Source organism: Hemiscyllium ocellatum, chromosome 37 (genome assembly GCF_020745735.1).
Source record: "Hemiscyllium ocellatum isolate sHemOce1 chromosome 37, sHemOce1.pat.X.cur, whole genome shotgun sequence".
NCBI classification, from domain to species: Eukaryota; Metazoa; Chordata; class Chondrichthyes; order Orectolobiformes; family Hemiscylliidae; genus Hemiscyllium; species Hemiscyllium ocellatum.
In genome coordinates this window covers 31,361,098-31,374,903 of record NC_083437.1, presented here as the reverse complement: position 1 = coordinate 31,374,903, position 13,806 = coordinate 31,361,098, and positions in this window count along the sequence as shown.

Sequence of the window (13,806 nt, the reverse complement as noted above, 5' to 3'; positions counted from 1 at the left end):
TATAGTTCAATAGGGTTATTTGAAACTGCAAGCTTTCAGAGTCCTCAATCCTTTCACAGGCAGCTAGTGTGGGGCCATAACCTAGTGTCATGTGATTTTTGACCATGTTTGTGTAGTTCATGATTGCCATTCTCTTTCGAATTATTGCACTAGTGCTTATACCATCTGATGCTGCTATGTATCACTGCATATCTTACTAATGCTTTTTTTGGGCCAGCTGAAACATGACTTTTGATTTATTCAGGCTTTGATAAGACTAAGGATATTTATTCATGATGAAGATTTTGTTGTGATCATATCATCCAGGTTAATATTAAATTACTCTTCAATTCAAAATTGATAAGCAGACCCAGTAATACAGTAATCATGCTCTTGGTCTGCTGATAGTTTCATAACATCAGGCATTTGAGGATGTCTTTTGACATTGCAAATCACTGAATCTAAACCAGCAACATGCAGCATTTCATCAGCAAGTGAATCAGGAGAAGATATGGGTAATGCGACTTTCCACTTGTTTCTCTTCTGTAAGCCTTTTCACTCATTTTGTTGATATGAGTAATGTACTATGCCATCTCATGCTGTCAACATAATTCTCCTTTCTGGCCATTCTGTATGTCATCTGCCAAAAAGATTCCTGATATGCATTTATTGAAAGTCAAGTTTATTTGTTTGATATTGATCACTTTATAGGTATTTTAATCAAATGGTTCAGACCGTGTTATGATTCAATTCTGGAGGAGGTAGGAATCAAACCCAAGCCTTCTGGCTCAGAGGAAAGGACATTACCACTGGCCAACAAGATCCCTTGATCACTTATAACACTTGCAACTTATAAGTGTAAGATGTGACCTTCTAAGCTTAGGTCCATTGGTCATATGTTAAATAGCTGAAAATGTGTATGGCACCTTCCCTAGTACCATCCCATAGGATCTTAAATAGGATTGCTTAATCATGTGGGATGCTATTGAACAACGTATTGGAATCAACCGTGCATAAACCAAGCGACTTGCAACTGGATAATTCACTTGCTGCACCAGAGCAGCAACTGTCAGAAGCATCCCGTCTGCCACTTTGTTGCAACTTTTGTGGCTTCACAATATTGTAAGCTGCCTCACCACCATTGAGCTACTTTTAAACTCCAAATAGTTATAATGTAGACAAACATGTAACATATAACATTTATGGTATAACATGTAATATTTAAACTATGAACAAGCAAATGATGCATTGGACCTAAAAGAAGGGAAAACATAAGTTGCTTAAAAAGGACAAACATTTTGTACTACGTTCTATTCGCCGAGCTGGGAATTTGTGTTGCAGACGTTTCGTCCCCAGTCTAGGTGACATCCTCAGTGCTTGGGAGCCTCCTGTGAAGCGCGTCTGTAATCTTTTGTCCGCCATTTGTAGTGGTTTGAATCTGCCGCTTCCGGTTGTCAGTTCCAGCTGTCCGTAGCAGTGGTTGGTGTATCGGGTCCCGGTCGATGTGCTTATTGATTGAATCTGTGGATGAGTGCCATGCCTCTAGGAATTCCCTGGCTGTTCTCTGTTTGACTTGTCCTATAATAGTAGTGTTGTCCCAGTTGAATTCATGTTGCTTGTCATCTGCATGTGTGGCTACTAGAATTCGACTGGGACAACACTACTATTATAGGACAAGTCAAACAGAGAACAGCCAGGGAATTCCTAGAGGCATGGCACTCATCCACAGATTCAATCAATAAGCACATTGACCGGGACCCGATATACCGACACTGCAACGGACAGCTGGAACTGACAACCGGAAGCGGCAGATTCAAACCACTACAAATGGCAGGCGAAAGATCACAGACGCGCTTCACAGGAAGCTCCCAAGCACTGAGGATGTCACCTAGACAGGGGACGAAACGTTTGCAACACAAATTCCCAGCTCGGCGAACAGAACCACAACAACGAGCACCCGAGCTACAAATCTTCCCACAAACTTTGAATTTTGTACTACCTCACAGTATTGCAGCCATTCAACAGGATAAAATGATAGCAAGGAGTCGTGCTCGTAAACCACTACCACATTGTAGAACAATGCATAGAAATATGATAATTCCAAAGGATTCTCATGAAGGTGTTTTACTTCTTAACCAAGGTGGACACAGAGCTTTGAGAGAATGAAAAAAGAAAAATCTTGAATTTATGCATCATTTTTAATGACCTTAGAACATCCCAAAGTACTTCGCAGCCAAGTATTTATGGAATGTTGTTGTTATAAAGTAGGGAAAGTTTTAAAAAATCAATCTGAACTGACATAACCAAGATAACTCTTATGTTCCTTTTTGCGGCCAGTTCAGAGTGGGGGGGGAGGCATTGGTAAAGATATGAGAAGAAGTGGTTGAACAGGCATGTGTTGAGGCATATTATGGGAAGAATTGAATAAGCAAAGATAAAAAAAGAAGTAAACAGAGAAAAAAATGTCTGGATCTCTCAGTGAACTATACATTGCCCTTTGCCATTTCTAAACTAAGACTTTATTCAGGCTGCATGGAATTAAAGATTCCCTTCATTGGAAGCATGATCATCATAGCTACACTGCCCGAAACAAGGTCTTTGACTCTCGGTATTCTTTCCATACCTCCGCTAAGACTGGAAAATATAAGAGCAGAAGAGACAATTTAGCCCATTCGGTCTGCTCCACCATTCAGTGATCATGGCTGATCTGATAATCCTCAACTCCATTTTCCTGCCTTTTCCTCATAAGCCTTGATTCCTTAACTGTCTAAACATCTCAGTCCCAGCCTTGATAGTCCTCAGCGGTGAAGACTTCCACCAATTCACTATCCTCAAAAGAAACAACTACCTCCCCTCTATCTTAAATATGCAACACCTAATTCTGAGATTATATCACGTGAGCCTAGATTCTCCGACAAGGTGAAACAACCTTTCCTCAACAATCCTGTCAAAGTCCTTAAGAATTTTATATGTTTCAAAAAGATTGCCTTTCATTCTTCTAAATTCCAATGAGTATAGGCACAACCTACTCACAAGGGAGGTGGTATTATTGCTGGAGACCAGAGACCCAGGTAATCTTCTGGGGAACCTGGATTTGAATCCTGCCACAGCACATGCTGGACTTTGAGTTCAATAAAAACTGGAATTGTATCTAATGATGACCATGAATCCATTGCTAATTGTTGGAAAAACCCATCTGATTCATTAACGTCCTTTAGTGAAGGAAATTGCCATCAAACCTGATCTGGGCTACATGTGACTCCAGACCCACAGCAATTTGTTTGACTCTTAACTGCTCTCTGGGCAAATTGGGATGCACAATAAATGCTGGCCTAGCCAGTGATGCCCTAATCCCATGAATGAATTTTTTAAAAACCCTCTCCTCATAAGACTGTGCCTCCATACCTGGTATCAGCTGAATGAACCTCCTCTGGACTGACCCCAAAGGCAATATGTCTTTCCTTAGATAAGAGACCCAAAATTATCCAAAGTATTCTAGCAATGATCTGACCAGTGCCTTGTTTAGTTACAGTAAAATCTTTCAGCTTTTATGTTCCACTCTCTTTGAAATAAAGGCCAACTTTCCATTTGCCTTCCCCTATTATTCACTGAACTTGGATGTTAACTTTTGTGATTCATTGAGAACTCCAAAATCGTTGTTATTCAGTATCTTTCTGCAGTCTTTTTCCATTTAAATAATATTTGACTTATCTACTCTTCCTGCCAAAATGCTTGACCTCACATTTTCCCACAATAAATTCCACCTTCCAAGTTTTTACCCTTTTATATCTGTGTTATTATTCGCTGAAATCTTCTTCAATTTTCAAGCAATCCAACACTGATATTCTCTTCCGCTTCCTTGAAAGCTCCCTTTTATAATCTCCCGTCCAAAACCATTTCCTCATAAAACGTTCACTCCTCAGTTTCTGCTTTTTTTCTCATTACGTCCAGCAGTTGCTTTGTTCATTCACTCTCCTCAGCACCTCATCATTTTTTACTTTTTTCTGTCAAATCGATCCTTTCCAGTCTCCTCCAGTCCACATTTCAAAGCTATTTAAGAAGTTAATCTTCCCTTTCCACAAGGTTCAAATCTCATATCTATGTACAACAACAATCTAAATTAAGTTCTTTACAAGTAGCTGCTTAAGTTGTTTATTCAGTTATTTGGTTAGCAACAGTTTCTTATGACCAAATACAGCCTTTCTCATTGTTATTCTTGTCCTTATTTATTTGTTGCATCTTCCATTGACATATTATGTTTCCTAAATGCTTAAATTTTTGTATTTTTTCTAGTTCTCTTGCATAAATATATTAAAATGTCTTAATGATTTTGAGATATACAACATTCTGGTTTGCCGATGTTCATTTTAATTTCATGTCTGCTGTCACTTGTTTATCTACTAGTTCTTGTAATCTTTCTTTTGTCCTTGCTACAGGTGCTTCCTTATTTGCACATCTATTTGATATTATCAATGCCCCCACTCCTATTCATTCTCTGTCCTTAATACCAGTTTCTTGAGTACTCAACTGCTTTGATCATTGCTTCTGCATAGCTTTGAATAGGACTAATGATAAACAACACAGCTGTGTAACTACTTTCCCAATTACGTATTGTTGGAACTCCTCATTGCCTACTCTCACTTTTGTTTATTCCATCAATTGATCTTTATGAATTGTCTAGATTTCCAGTCTACTTCATTATCTTTCAGTACTATCAAGAGCTTAATCTAGTCAACCCAACTTAATACTTTACTAAACTTTGTAAACCAAAAATATATTTCCTGTACAAACACTAAACTTTGTTCGCTCATTCATTTATGATCCCAAGTATTTATCTGTCCCACTTTTTCCCTGGAATCCAATTTGATCAACTCTGATGTAGTTCTGCACCTTTCCATCCACTGTCTCTGTTAAAATTCTTAACACAATCCTCAGTGCATGGACAATAAAACTAAATACATGACAATCAGACAATAGACATGTTTGTGATTTTTGAGAAGATTTGTAGCTCAGGTTGAGGTTCAGGTTGTAAATTTGCTCACTGAACTGGAAGATTTGTTTTCAGATGTTTCATCACCATGCTAGATAACATTACCAGTGAGCCTCCGTTGAAGCACTGGTGTTATGTTCCACTTTCTATTTATGTTTTGGTCTCTGAAGGTGGGTGATGTAATTTCCAGTTCTTTTTCTCAGAAGTTGGAAAATGGGATCCAAATCAATATGTTTATTGATGGAATTCCAGTTTGAATGCCAGGCCTCTAGGAATTCCCATGCATGTCTCTGTTTAGCCTGTCCTAGGATGGATATGTTGTCCCAGTCAAAGTGGTATCCTTCTTCACCTGTATGTAAGGATTGTGTCTCCTTGTTTGGGTTTGTTGTTTAGGAATCAGCAGACTGTATTTATTGGGTACCCATTCTTCTTAATACACTGTATAGGTACTTTTCTTCTGCTGCCCGTAGTTCCTGGGTGCTTCAGTGTGTTGTGTACTGTTTAAATAATGTCCTGATGCAGCTATATTTGTGGGTGTTGGGATGATTACTTCTGTAGTTAAGTATCTGGTCTGTGTGTGTTGCTTTCCTGTCGATGCTGGTCTGATGTTCTCTTTTACTGTTTGTTCCACTGTGACATGTGGAAGTCTGTTGTTGTTCTCCTTTTATGTGAATTTTATGCCAGGAAGGATATTGTTGATGATGTTGCAGTTTCCTCTAATTTGTCCAGTTTTGTGTCACAAAGGTGTCATCCATGTAGCAGACCCAGAGTTTGGATTGGATAGTGGGGAGGGCTGTTTGTCTGAGTCTCAGCATGACTGCTTCTGCTCAGAAGTCTGGTATTGTGTGATCCCATGGGTGTTCCACTGATTTGTTTGTAGGTCTTGTCATTGAAGTGAAGTGGATAGTGAGGCACAGGTCTACTAGCTCAAGGATGTTGTTCTTGCTGATGAAATTGGTTCTGACTGGTGTTTGTATCTTTGGTTCCTTTAGTAGTGCGGTCAGTGTTTCTTTGGCCAGGTTGATGTTAATTGATGTAAATAGGGCTATTATGTCAAAAGAGACTATTATTCCATCCTCTTCTTTCTTGGTGTCTTTGACTGTGTTCAGGAATTCTTGGATTGAATGAATGGAGTGGCATGAGTCTTCTACTAGGTATTTCTGTTTTTGGTGGAGTTCCTTAGCTAGTCTGTATGTTGGTGTCCCAGGTAGTGAGGCTATGCTTCTGAGGAAGGCCGCTGGTTTGTGCACTTTAGGTAGTCCATAGAAGCAGGGTGTGTTGGATTCATCCAGTTTCTTTTTTGGAGATCTGTATTGCTAATTTGTCCTGACGTATGAAATTTCGTCACTGTGGCTGTGACACAATTTTCTAGCAATGGAGCCGGGTCTGTTACCACCTGTTAGTAAGTGTTAGTATCTGTGAGCAGTGAGTTCACCTTTTCGATGTACTATGTTCTGTTTAGGATGATGGTCATGTGCCCTTTGTCTGCAGGTAGGATTACAATGTTTCTTCTTTTCTGAGTCCTTCTAGGGCTTTCCTTTCCTGTATATTGAGGGTGTTCTCTTTCTTATTCCTGCTTAGTGTTGGTACAACTGTTTGTCTGACAGTCTGCTGGGTTTCTTCTGTGAGCCCATTGTGATTCAGGGTTGATTCTAATGCTGCTCAGAATTGTTTTTTGTCCGTGTCGCTGTAGTTGTAATTCATCCCTCTTACCAGGACAGCTTTTTTGCATGTCTGTTAGTGGTTGGTCTGATAGGTTTTTAATCCAAGCCTCTGTGTTGTCCTTTTGTGTGAGCTTGTCTAGTTTTTCCTGTAAAGATAGGTTTTTTTCATTGTCTTTGTTTGCTATTGTTTGATGCTGATGGCTCATTCTAGTGTATCTGTCCATTCATGGTCTGTCTCGTTGGTGTATAAAGTTTTTTAGTGCAAAATTTTTCCATTGTGTTTGCAGAGTCCATTGTGGGCATCGTTAATCATTTCATGCAACATTGCAGTGGTTTGTATTTAAGACATTTTGGCCGTTCATCGATTCCTCAACAACAACCCCAAAAAAGCAGACACAATGCGGCAGAAACTCTAGCCACATTACCATACATCAAAGACATCTCTGAAATGACTACCAGATTACTCCAACCCCTTGGTATCATGGTAGCCCACAAACGGACAAACAGACTTAAACAACAGCTGATGAACCCAAAGAACCCACACCAACAACGATCAAAACGAATGTAATTTTCAAAATACTGGGCAAGGACTGTAACAAACGCTATATCGGACAGACGGGTAGAAAATTAGCTACCAGGATACATGAACACCAACTAGCTACCAATAGAAATGACCCGTTATCACTAGTATCCTTACATACAGATGAAGAAGGATACCACTTTGACTGCGACAACATATCCATCCTAGGACAGGCTAAACTGAGACATGCACGGGAAGTCCGAGAGGCCTGGCATTCAAACTGGAACTCCAGCAATAAACGCATCGATTTGGATCCTATTTACCAACTTATGAGGAAAAGAACTGGAAATTATATCTTCCACTTTCAGAGACCATGACACATAAATAGAAAGTGGGACATAACACAAGCACTTCACTGGAGGCTCACTGATGATGTTACTTAGCATGATGACGAAATGTCTGAACACAAACCTTCCAGCTCAGTGAGCAAACTTACAACCCGAATAGGTTTGTGATTGATTTCTTTTTAAGGTGATCAATATTGTCTGCTTGAAATCCTATGGCCGTTTGCCTGATAAGTAAATCTCTTAGCATAGCTTGGTCAACATAGATATTAAGTTCTTTCTCATGGTTTTAATCAACTCCAACTAATGGTATTTTATCTAATCCAGCTGCTTTTAGTTTTTAAAATTTCATTCTTGTTCTTATGTCGCTTTGTAAATCAGTATTCTTCTAGCTGAACCTTTTCAGATCTTTCATTTTTTTACACCTCAGTTCGCTCCCTCTATCTTTTTCCCCTGTCATAACACATTGGGGTAGTGCATTTGAAATCAAGCTCCACTACTCCTGGAACACACAGAAAAAGAAATTGCTGGGGAAACTCAGCAGGTTGCTTCTTCAGAACACCTCCTGGAGTCGTCACAAATTTATTACATTTGATTAAGCTACTGAACTGCCCAATTTTATCAAACTGTCTAATTCGGGTTAAAAGAATATGCACACTAGTTTTTTTTTCAATAAGAAAATAAATATTTATTGAAATCAATCTGTTTAAACTCTACATCTTCCATATGTTTCACGTACACAGACACACGAAGAGACCAGACAAGATAGAAACATTATGTGATAGGGAAGGAAAATAAATTAATAAAGCAAAAATCTAGCACAGGTCCAGACAAGACATCAATAAGTTGTTTTCTTTTGGTTTACTTCCAGTTCTTTGGAAATGCACAGGGTTGTGGAGATATTCATTCATTGTTTCCTCTTTACCTTTCAACAGGGGAGTTGCAGAGAGAGTAGTGTGCATGGAAATGCTGAGTGAGAACAGTTACCGGGAGATCACACAGTTGGTCACACAGGAGGGGCAGGGAAAGATTTAGGTGCTTTCTCTTTGTAAGCAAGAAGCTTCTCTATTGTCCACATACATACTTGCACAGGAACCAATCAATACATTGTTATGATGTGGAGATGCCGGTGTTGGACTGGGGTGTACAAAATTAAAAGTCACACAACACCAGGTTGTAGTCCAACAGGTTTCGCAGCGCTGCTCCTTCGTCAGGTGGTTGACATTTGTCCTTTCTGGTGCCTAGATTGATACTGAGTGATCTATCTGATATAATTCCTTTCTTTAGACAATGTAGCAGTTTTTTGATACAAATGAGTGGCTTGCTAGGCCATTTCAGAGAGTGGTTAACAGTCAATCACCATTCTATGGATCTGGAGTGGCATACAGATCAGACTATGTACGGCAGATCTTTCTAAAAGGGCATGAGTAAACTATATGGGTTTTATGTCGACTGGCAATGAATACAAATTATCTTTAAATGAGCTTCTTAATTCACAGTGGCACAGTGGTTAGCACTGCTGCCTCACAGCGCAAGAGACCCGGGTTCATTCCCACCTCAGGAGACTGACTGTGCGGAGTTTGCACATTCTCCTCGTGTCTGCGAGGGTTTCTTCCAGGTGCTCCGGTTTCTTCCCACAGTCCAAACATGTGCAGGTTAGGTGAATTGGCCATGTTAAATTGCCCATAGTGTTAGGTGTAGGGGAATGGGTCTGGGTGTGTTGCGCTTCGGTGGGTTGGTGTGGACTTGTTGGGCCGAAGTTTCCACACTGTAGGTAATCTAATCTAATCTAATTCCAGATGTTTCACAAATTCATATATCATCAACTACTATGGTGGGATTCAATCCCATGTACCCAGAGCAACAGCCTAGTCCAGTAATGAAACCCATTCTGTATCCCTCCTTAAATAAGGAGTACATGCAGTACTCCAGACATGGACTCATTGATGCCCTCTATAGTTGTAACAAAACTTCCCTACTTTTATAATCTGTCCCCTTGCAATAAACACCAACAGGAGAAAGTGAGGACTGCAGATGCTGGCGATCAGAGCTGAAAATATATTGCTGGAAAAGCGCAGCAAGTCAGGCAGCATCCAAAAAGCAGGAGGATCGACGTTTCGGGCATGAGCCCTTCTTCAGGATTCCTGAAGAAGGACTCATGCCCGAAACATCGATTCTCCTGCTCATTGGATGCTGCCTGACCTGCTGCACTTTTCCAGCAATACATTTTCAGCAATAAACACCAACATTCTAGTTTTTTTTTAGAATTACTTATAGAAATCTAGAGTCTCTATGGCATGGAAAACAGAACCTTCAGTCAAACTGATCCACACTGAACAGATATCCTAGTTCCTTTTGCCAGCATTTGGTCCCTATCCCTCTAAACCCTTCCTATTCATGTACTTATCCAGGTGTCTTATAATTGTACCCACCTCCACCATCTTCTCTGGCAGCTCGTTCCATTCACACATCACCCTCTGCATGAAAAAGTTGACCCTCAAGTCCCTTTTAAATCTTTTCCCTCTCACCTTAAACCCATGCCCTCTAGTTATGGACTCCCCTATCCTGAGAAAAAGACCTTGGAAATCCATTTTATCCATGCCCCTCAAGATTTTATAAACCCCTATAAGATCACCCCCTTCAGACTCCAACGCTCCAGGGATAAAATCCAGCCTATTCAGCCTCTCCCTGTAGCTCAAACCCACCAATCCCAGCAACATTCCTGTAAATCTTGTTTGAACCCTTTAAAATTTAACAACATCTTACCTATAGCAGGGAGATCAAAACTGAATGCTGTATTCTAAAAGTGGCCTCATCAATGTCCTGTACAGCTGCAACATGACCAACTCCTATACTCAATGCACTGACTGATGAAAGGTAAGTGGGCCGAACACCTTTTTCACCAACTGTCTACCTGCAACTCCACTTTCAAAGAACAATGCACCTGCACCTCAAGGTCTCTTTGTTTGGCAATGCTCCCCAGAGCCCTACCATTAATTTTATAAATCTTGTCCTGATTTCTCCTACCAAAATGCAACATCTCACATTTATATGAATTAAACTCCATCTGCCTCTCCTCAGCTCATTGGCTCATCTATTCAAGGTCCCATTATACTCTGAGATATATTTACTGCACACTACACCACCAATTTTGGTGTCTTCTGCAAACTTACTAATCATGACTCCAATACTGAAATCCAAATCATTTATGTAAATGACAAAAAGCAGTGGACCCAGCACCAATCCTTGCCTTCACAGGCCTCCAGTCTGAAAAACCACCCTCTACCACCATCTTCAAGCCAATTTTGATTTCACAATTGCCTAGCTTCCCCTGTGTTCCATGTGACCTAACCTTGCTAACCAGTCTACTATGCAAAATTTAATCGAATGCCTTGCTATCTTTATGATTCATATTCAAGCATACCCAGATCTTTCTATATCATAGCATTCTGCATTCGCTTTTCAACATCCTGAGGTTGCCATTGACCAGAAACTGAGCTGGACTAGCTAGGAAAATACTATGACTACAACAGCAGATCAGGGGCTAAGAATTGTGGGCGGCACGGTGGCACAGTGGTTAGCACTGCTGCCTCACAGCGCCTGAGACCCGGGTTCAATTCCCGCCTCAGGCGACAGACTGTGTGGAGTTTGCACGTTCTCCCCGTGTCTGCGTGGGTTTCCTCCGGGTGCTCTGGTTTCCTCCCACAGTCCAAAGATGTGAGGGTCAGGTGAATTGGCCATGCTAAATTGCCCGTAGTGTTAGGTAAGGGGTAAATGTAGGGGTATGGGTGGGTTGCGCTTCGGCAGGTCGGTGTGGACTTGTTGGGCCGAAGGGCCTGTTTCCACGCTGTAAGTAATCTAATCTTTCGGCATGTAACTCGGATGTCAAGCAATGTCCATATCCAAAAATTTAGTCATATCATAACACTGGTTGCATGAGCAGGACAGAGACTAGGCTTCATGCAGCAAATATCTCACCTTCTAACTCTCCAAAGGCTGTCTGTCATCTACATGACGTAACTCAGGTGTATGATGGAATACTTCCTGGATAAGTGCAGCTCCAAAAACACTCAGGACATCGCCCAGGACAAAGCAGCTTGCTTAATTGGCACTATATCCACAAAATTAATTCCCTCCACCACCAACAGAGTAGTAGGAGTGTGTATCATCTAGAAGATATACTGCAGTAATTTACCAAGGCTTCTTAAACAGCATTTTCCAAACCAATGATCACTACCAACAAGGGCCATAGATACATGGGAACACAATTTGCCTTTTAGGCCAATCCACAACCTGATTTGGAAATATATTGTCATTCATTGTAATTTGGTCAATTATCCTGGAACTCCTTCCTTAACAGCATTGTGGGTGCACCTACACCAACTTGACAGCAGTAGTTCAAGAGGAACAACTAGCAATAAGCATTAAATGACTGCCCAACCAGCAAAGCCCACATTCCATGGATGAATTGAAAAATTAAATAAATTCTGATATTTGATTCTTTCTACCAAAATGAACACCTCTCAATTTCCGAATATATTTTATCTGCCAAATCTTTCCCTGCTCACTGATACTATCTATATCCTTCTGCAGACTTTTGCTTTCTTATCCATCTTTATATTGTAGAAGATTTGATTTCCACATTTTCGGTCCATTAATTTAAGTTGTTTATATAGTTTGTAAATAGTTAAGGCACCAGTGATCCCTGCAGCACCCCAATAGCTGCAGGCCTGAAAATGACTCATTTGTTTTCTGTTAATTAGCAAATATGCTAACATATAACCTGCAATATCATGCATTATTGTGCAATAACCTTACAGGCACCTTATTGCATGCTTTTTGGAAATCCAAATACATTATGTTTACTGCTTCCCCTTTATCCAACCTTTTTGTTATATCTTTGAGTAGAGATATTACATTTGCAGTTTTCCAATCAATTGGAATCTTTCCAGAATGTAAGGAATTTTGAAAATTAAAACTAAAGCATCCATTACTTCTACAGCCATTTCTTTAAGACTCAATGATGCAGCTATCAGATCTGGAAAATTGTGAGGCCATATGAGCTCAGTCTAAGACTTCAAGATCTGCAATCCTAAATGTCAATACCTAGCAAAAACACACTTCAGGATAATTAATACCAAAAATAGTAAAATGAAAAGATGAGGAAATGTCAGCATTGGAACATTTTGGTTTAGCTACAATGTTGTATTAGAAAATCCCTATTTTGCCATGCTTACAACTGGAGTTTCATCTAGGGGATGTGTTCTTGCAATCTCTGGAAAGTATAGAATTATAGAATTCCTACAGTGTGGAAACAGGTCATTCAGGCCACCAAGTCCACACTGACTCTCCAAAGAGTATCCAACCCAGACCCACCCCCTTCCCTATCCCTGGTAACTTTGCATTTCCCATGGCTAATCCACCTAACCAAGTACCTTATGGGAGACAGGAAAATTGAAGCAATATAGATGAAAGAACTGTGTGTCAACTGCCATAAAGTAAATAGCAGAGAGAGTATTTTCTTTCCTGAGTTTTTAATTATCTAAAGTTTTGATTCTAAAATTTTTAAGATGCTCAAATCCCTCCATGGCCTCACCCTTTCTCTAACGTCCTTGAGCTGAAAATGTGTTGCTGGAAAAACGCAGCAGGTCAGGCAGCATCCAAGGAACAGGAAATTCGACGTTTCGGGCATAAGCCCTTCATCAGGAATGCATCCTGATGAAGGCCTTATGCCTGAAATGTCGAATTTCCTGTTCCTTGGATGCTGCCTGACCTGCTGCGCTTTTCCAGCAAGACATTTTCAGCTCTGATACTCCAGCATCTGCAGACCTCACTTTCTCCTCTAACGTCCTTGAGCCATCTAACCACTGAGAATTCGGTCTTCCTCCAATTCTAGCCTTTCAACATCTCCTATATTATCAATTAGCAGTTGTGCCTTCAGCTATATAGGCCAAAAGCTCCATTATTCATCCCACCTGACCTCTCTACTTCTTTCGGTCTTCCTTTAAGACACTACTTACAGTCAACCTCTTTCACAATGTATTCAGTCACTCTTTGGCTCGGTTTTAGTTTTAATCTGATTATGTTCCTGACTTGGGACATTCACTATATTAAAAACACATGTGTGGAACCACAGGAGATGGGTGAGATACTAAACAAGTATTTTGCATCAGTATTTATTGTGGAGAAGGGTATGCAAGTTAGAAAACTTGGCATCTTGAAAAGTGTCCATATTACAGAAGAGGAAATGTTGGATGTCCTAAAACACATGAAGGTGGTGAAATTCCCAGGAGTGGGTCAGTTTATCCG